Here is a 7,332-nt window from a genome sequence, read left to right as displayed (position 1 = left end):
AGTAAATGTCCTCAGTGGGAAAGACAATGTCCTCTTGAGGGAAGAAAACAGGTCTTTCTTACAGCAAATGTCATCCAATTGGGAGAAAATCTCCTCTCTTGGGGAGAAAAGTGGTCTTTCTGAGAGAAGGTGTCCTCTTCTTGGCTGCAAGTGTCCCATTTGGCATTGTCATGGAGGCTTTTTGGGGAGAAAGCGTGTGGCAGTTGTAAGAGAAGGGGTATTTCTGGGAGCAAATCTCCTCTTTTTGGAAGAGAAGGTGAAATTTCCAAGGGAAAAGTGGCATTTCTGGGAGGAAATGACATAGCTGGGGGAGAAAAGTGGGAACCGGTGGGAAAGAAGATCTTGTACTGGAGAGCAACGGTGGTCTTTTTGGTGTGCCAAGTGGTCTCTTGGGGAGACAACGTGGTAAATAGGGGAGACAATGTCCTCTGGAGGAGTGTCAAGTAGTATTTGGGAGAGCAAACGTCAGGTATTTCTCGGAAACCGGCTGTTTCTGGGAGATAGTAGCAGACTTGGTTGGAAAATGACAGGTGTTTGTGAGAAAGCTGGTATTTTGGGGAAAAAAGGCCGTTTTTTAAAGAATAAGCTGGCATTTCTGGGAGAATATGTCCCATCTTTGGGAGAAAACGGGTGTATGTGGGAGAAAATGTCGTGTATTTGGGAGAAAGCTGGTGTATGTGGGAGAAAAGGCCATTGTGATGGGAGTCAGTGTGATCTTGAGGAGTGGAAAGCAGTATTCTTGAGATGAAACGTGAGGTATTTCTAAGAGTCCTGGTATTTCTGGGAGAAAATGTCTTGTTTTGGAGAGCCAAAGTCCCATTTTGGGGGCAGAAGCTGGTATTTCTGTGACACTGCCATCTTGATGGGGGTAAGTGTGATCTTGAGGAGTGTAAAGCAGCATTTTGGTTAGAAAATGGGAGCTCTTCCTAAGAGCAGTGCTATTTCTGGGAGAAAAGGAGCTCTACTGGGCATAAAAATGGTGTATCTGTGATAAAATGCCACATTTCTGAAAGAAACTGTCCTCTTGCGGAGTGTAATGCTGTATGTTCCGGAGGAAATGGGAAATATTCAGCAGAGTCCTGGTATTTCTGGGAGAAGAGGTCTGATGTGGGGGGGGGGAAGGTGATGTATCTGTGAGAAAGCTGGTGTTTCTGGGAGAAAATGCCAGGTATTGGTGAGGAAACAGATGCTAGAGAGGGAAAAGGCTGGTATTTTGGGGAAAAAAGGCCGTTTTTTAAAGAATAAGCTGGCATTTCTGGGAGAATATGTCCCATCTTTGGGAGAAAACGGGTGTATGTGGGAGAAAACGTCGTGTATTTGGGAGAAAGCTGGTGTATGTGGGAGAAAAGGCCATTGTGATGGGAGTCAGTGTGATCTTGAGGAGTGGAAAGCAGTATTCTTGAGATGAAACGTGAGGTATTTCTAAGAGTCCTGGTATTTCTGGGAGAAAATGTCTTGTTTTGGAGAGCCAAAGTCCCATTTTGGGGGCAGAAGCTGGTATTTCTGTGACACTGCCATCTTGATGGGGGTAAGTGTGATCTTGAGGAGTGTAAAGCAGCATTTTGGTTAGAAAATGGGAGCTCTTCCTAAGAGCAGTGCTATTTCTGGGAGAAAAGGAGCTCTACTGGGCATAAAAATGGCGTATCTGTGATAAAATGCCACATTTCTGAAAGAAACTGTCCTCTTGCGGAGTGTAATGCTGTATGTTCCGGAGGAAATGGGAAATATTCAGCAGAGTCCTGGTATTTCTGGGAGAAGAGGTCTGATGTGGGGGGGGAAGGTGATGTATCTGTGAGAAAGCTGGTGTTTCTGGGAGAAAATGCCAGGTATTGGTGAGGAAACAGATGCTAGAGAGGGAAAAGGCTGGTATTTTGGGGAAAAAAGGCCGTTTTTTAAAGAATAAGCTGGCATTTCTGGGAGAATATGTCCCATCTTTGGGAGAAAACGGGTGTATGTGGGAGAAAATGTCGTGTATTTGGGAGAAAGCTGGTGTATGTGGGAGAAAAGGCCATTGTGATGGGAGTCAGTGTGATCTTGAGGAGTGGAAAGCAGTATTCTTGAGATGAAACGTGAGGTATTTCTAAGAGTCCTGGTATTTCTGGGAGAAAATGTCTTGTTTTGGAGAGCCAAAGTCCCATTTTGGGGGCAGAAGCTGGTATTTCTCTGACACTGCCATCTTGATGGGGGTAAGTGTGATCTTGAGGAGTGTAAAGCAGCATTTTGGTTAGAAAATGGGAGCTCTTCCTAAGAGCAGTGCTATTTCTGGGAGAAAAGGAGCTCTACTGGGCATAAAAATGGTGTATCTGTGATAAAATGCCACATTTCTGAAAGAAACTGTCCTCTTGCGGAGTGTAATGCTGTATGTTCCGGAGGAAATGGGAAATATTCAGCAGAGTCCTGGTATTTCTGGGAGAAGAGGTCTGATGTGGGGGGGGGGAAGGTGATGTATCTGTGAGAAAGCTGGTGTTTCTGGGAGAAAATGCCAGGTATTGGTGAGGAAACAGATGCTAGAGAGGGAAAAGGCTGGTATTTTGGGGAAAAAAGGCCGTTTTTTAAAGAATAAGCTGGCATTTCTGGGAGAATATGTCCCATCTTTGGGAGAAAACGGGTGTATGTGGGAGAAAACGTCGTGTATTTGGGAGAAAGCTGGTGTATGTGGGAGAAAAGGCCATTGTGATGGGAGTCAGTGTGATCTTGAGGAGTGGAAAGCAGTATTCTTGAGATGAAACGTGAGGTATTTCTAAGAGTCCTGGTATTTCTGGGAGAAAATGTCTTGTTTTGGAGAGCCAAAGTCCCATTTTGGGGGCAGAAGCTGGTATTTCTGTGACACTGCCATCTTGATGGGGGTAAGTGTGATCTTGAGGAGTGTAAAGCAGCATTTTGGTTAGAAAATGGGAGCTCTTCCTGAGAGCAGTGCTATTTCTGGGAGAAAAGGAGCTCTACTGGGCATAAAAATGGCGTATCTGTGATAAAATGCCACATTTCTGAAAGAAACTGTCCTCTTGCGGAGTGTAATGCTGTATGTTCCGGAGGAAATGGGAAATATTCAGCAGAGTCCTGGTATTTCTGGGAGAAGAGGTCTGATGTGGGGGGGGGAAGGTGATGTATCTGTGAGAAAGCTGGTGTTTCTGGGAGAAAATGCCAGGTATTGGTGAGGAAACAGATGCTAGAGAGGGAAAAGGCTGGTATTTTGGGGAAAAAAGGCCGTTTTTTAAAGAATAAGCTGGCATTTCTGGGAGAATATGTCCCATCTTTGGGAGAAAACGGGTGTATGTGGGAGAAAATGTCGTGTATTTGGGAGAAAGCTGGTGTATGTGGGAGAAAAGGCCATTGTGATGGGAGTCAGTGTGATCTTGAGGAGTGGAAAGCAGTATTCTTGAGATGAAACGTGAGGTATTACTAAGAGTCCTGGTATTTCTGGGAGAAAATGTCTTGTTTTGGAGAGCCAAAGTCCCATTTTGGGGGCAGAAGCTGGTATTTCTGTGACACTGCCATCTTGATGGGGGTAAGTGTGATCTTGAGGAGTGTAAAGCAGCATTTTGGTTAGAAAATGGGAGCTCTTCCTGAGAGCAGTGCTATTTCTGGGAGAAAAGGAGCTCTACTGGGCATAAAAATGGGGTATCTGTGATAAAATGCCACATTTCTGAAAGAAACTGTCCTCTTGCGGAGTGTAATGCTGTATGTTCCGGAGGAAATGGGAAATATTCAGCAGAGTCCTGGTATTTCTGGGAGAAGAGGTCTGATGTGGGGGGGGGAAGGTGATGTATCTGTGAGAAAGCTGGTGTTTCTGGGAGAAAATGCCAGGTATTGGTGAGGAAACAGATGCTAGAGAGGGAAAAGGCTGGTATTTTGGAGAAAAAAGGCCGTTTTTTAAAGAATAAGCTGGCATTTCTGGGAGAATATGTCCCATCTTTGGGAGAAAACGGGTGTATGTGGGAGAAAATGTCGTGTATTTGGGAGAAAGCTGGTGTATGTGGGAGAAAAGGCCATTGTGATGGGAGTCAGTGTGATCTTGAGGAGTGGAAAGCAGTATTCTTGAGATGAAACGTGAGGTATTTCTAAGAGTCCTGGTATTTCTGGGAGAAAATGTCTTGTTTTGGAGAGCCAAAGTCCCATTTTGGGGGCAGAAGCTGGTATTTCTGTGACACTGCCATCTTGATGGGGGTAAGTGTGATCTTGAGGAGTGTAAAGCAGCATTTTGGTTAGAAAATGGGAGCTCTTCCTAAGAGCAGTGCTATTTCTGGGAGAAAAGGAGCTCTACTGGGCATAAAAATGGCGTATCTGTGATAAAATGCCACATTTCTGAAAGAAACTGTCCTCTTGCGGAGTGTAATGCTGTATGTTCCGGAGGAAATGGGAAATATTCAGCAGAGTCCTGGTATTTCTGGGAGAAGAGGTCTGATGTGGGGGGGGGGAAGGTGATGTATCTGTGAGAAAGCTGGTGTTTCTGGGAGAAAATGCCAGGTATTGGTGAGGAAACAGATGCTAGAGAGGGAAAAGGCTGGTATTTTGGGGAAAAAAGGCCGTTTTTTAAAGAATAAGCTGGCATTTCTGGGAGAATATGTCCCATCTTTGGGAGAAAACGGGTGTATGTGGGAGAAAATGTCGTGTATTTGGGAGAAAGCTGGTGTATGTGGGAGAAAAGGCCATTGTGATGGGAGTCAGTGTGATCTTGAGGAGTGGAAAGCAGTATTCTTGAGATGAAACGTGAGGTATTTCTAAGAGTCCTGGTATTTCTGGGAGAAAATGTCTTGTTTTGGAGAGCCAAAGTCCCATTTTGGGGGCAGAAGCTGGTATTTCTGTGACACTGCCATCTTGATGGGGGTAAGTGTGATCTTGAGGAGTGTAAAGCAGCATTTTGGTTAGAAAATGGGAGCTCTTCCTAAGAGCAGTGCTATTTCTGGGAGAAAAGGAGCTCTACTGGGCATAAAAATGGCGTATCTGTGATAAAATGCCACATTTCTGAAAGAAACTGTCCTCTTGCGGAGTGTAATGCTGTATGTTCCGGAGGAAATGGGAAATATTCAGCAGAGTCCTGGTATTTCTGGGAGAAGAGGTCTGATGTGGGGGGGGGAAGGTGATGTATCTGTGAGAAAGCTGGTGTTTCTGGGAGAAAATGCCAGGTATTGGTGAGGAAACAGATGCTAGAGAGGGAAAAGGCTGGTATTTTGGGGAAAAAAGGCCGTTTTTTAAAGAATAAGCTGGCATTTCTGGGAGAATATGTCCCATCTTTGGGAGAAAACGGGTGTATGTGGGAGAAAATGTCGTGTATTTGGGAGAAAGCTGGTGTATGTGGGAGAAAAGGCCATTGTGATGGGAGTCAGTGTGATCTTGAGGAGTGGAAAGCAGTATTCTTGAGATGAAACGTGAGGTATTTCTAAGAGTCCTGGTATTTCTGGGAGAAAATGTCTTGTTTTGGAGAGCCAAAGTCCCATTTTGGGGGCAGAAGCTGGTATTTCTGTGACACTGCCATCTTGATGGGGGTAAGTGTGATCTTGAGGAGTGTAAAGCAGCATTTTGGTTAGAAAATGGGAGCTCTTCCTAAGAGCAGTGCTATTTCTGGGAGAAAAGGAGCTCTACTGGGCATAAAAATGGCGTATCTGTGATAAAATGCCACATTTCTGAAAGAAACTGTCCTCTTGCGGAGTGTAATGCTGTATGTTCCGGAGGAAATGGGAAATATTCAGCAGAGTCCTGGTATTTCTGGGAGAAGAGGTCTGATGTGGGGGGGGGGAAGGTGATGTATCTGTGAGAAAGCTGGTGTTTCTGGGAGAAAATGCCAGGTATTGGTGAGGAAACAGATGCTAGAGAGGGAAAAGGCTGGTATTTTGGGGAAAAAAGGCCGTTTTTTAAAGAATAAGCTGGCATTTCTGGGAGAATATGTCCCATCTTTGGGAGAAAACGGGTGTATGTGGGAGAAAATGTCGTGTATTTGGGAGAAAGCTGGTGTATGTGGGAGAAAAGGCCATTGTGATGGGAGTCAGTGTGATCTTGAGGAGTGGAAAGCAGTATTCTTGAGATGAAACGTGAGGTATTTCTAAGAGTCCTGGTATTTCTGGGAGAAAATGTCTTGTTTTGGAGAGCCAAAGTCCCATTTTGGGGGCAGAAGCTGGTATTTCTGTGACACTGCCATCTTGATGGGGGTAAGTGTGATCTTGAGGAGTGTAAAGCAGCATTTTGGTTAGAAAATGGGAGCTCTTCCTAAGAGCAGTGCTATTTCTGGGAGAAAAGGAGCTCTACTGGGCATAAAAATGGCGTATCTGTGATAAAATGCCACATTTCTGAAAGAAACTGTCCTCTTGCGGAGTGTAATGCTGTATGTTCCGGAGGAAATGGGAAATATTCAGCAGAGTCCTGGTATTTCTGGGAGAAGAGGTCTGATGTGGGGGGGGGAAGGTGATGTATCTGTGAGAAAGCTGGTGTTTCTGGGAGAAAATGCCAGGTATTGGTGAGGAAACAGATGCTAGAGAGGGAAAAGGCTGGTATTTTGGGGAAAAAAGGCCGTTTTTTAAAGAATAAGCTGGCATTTCTGGGAGAATATGTCCCATCTTTGGGAGAAAACGGGTGTATGTGGGAGAAAATGTCGTGTATTTGGGAGAAAGCTGGTGTATGTGGGAGAAAAGGCCATTGTGATGGGAGTCAGTGTGATCTTGAGGAGTGGAAAGCAGTATTCTTGAGATGAAACGTGAGGTATTTCTAAGAGTCCTGGTATTTCTGGGAGAAAATGTCTTGTTTTGGAGAGCCAAAGTCCCATTTTGGGGGCAGAAGCTGGTATTTCTGTGACACTGCCATCTTGATGGGGGTAAGTGTGATCTTGAGGAGTGTAAAGCAGCATTTTGGTTAGAAAATGGGAGCTCTTCCTAAGAGCAGTGCTATTTCTGGGAGAAAAGGAGCTCTACTGGGCATAAAAATGGTGTATCTGTGATAAAATGCCACATTTCTGAAAGAAACTGTCCTCTTGCGGAGTGTAATGCTGTATGTTCCGGAGGAAATGGGAAATATTCAGCAGAGTCCTGGTATTTCTGGGAGAAGAGGTCTGATGTGGGGGGGGGAAGGTGATGTATCTGTGAGAAAGCTGGTGTTTCTGGGAGAAAATGCCAGGTATTGGTGAGGAAAGAGATGCTAGAGAGGGAAAAGGCCATCCCTTTGGGAGAGAAGTGGTATTTCTGGGAGAAAATGCCCCAAATCGGGGAGTAAGTGTCATCCTGAGGCGTGTCATGGAGTAGATTTGGGAGGAAATGGAGGTGTTTCAAAGAGTAGCGACACTTCTGGGAGTAAATGTCCTCAGTGGGAAAGACAATGTCCTCTTGAGGGAAGAAAACAGGTCTTTCT

The sequence above is a fragment of the Phasianus colchicus genome, unplaced genomic scaffold (assembly GCF_987193195.1).
Source record: "Phasianus colchicus unplaced genomic scaffold, bPhaCol1.hap1.1 HAP1_SCAFFOLD_86, whole genome shotgun sequence".
In the NCBI taxonomy this organism is placed as follows: Eukaryota; Metazoa; Chordata; class Aves; order Galliformes; family Phasianidae; genus Phasianus; species Phasianus colchicus.
This window is presented reverse-complemented; position numbering follows the sequence as displayed.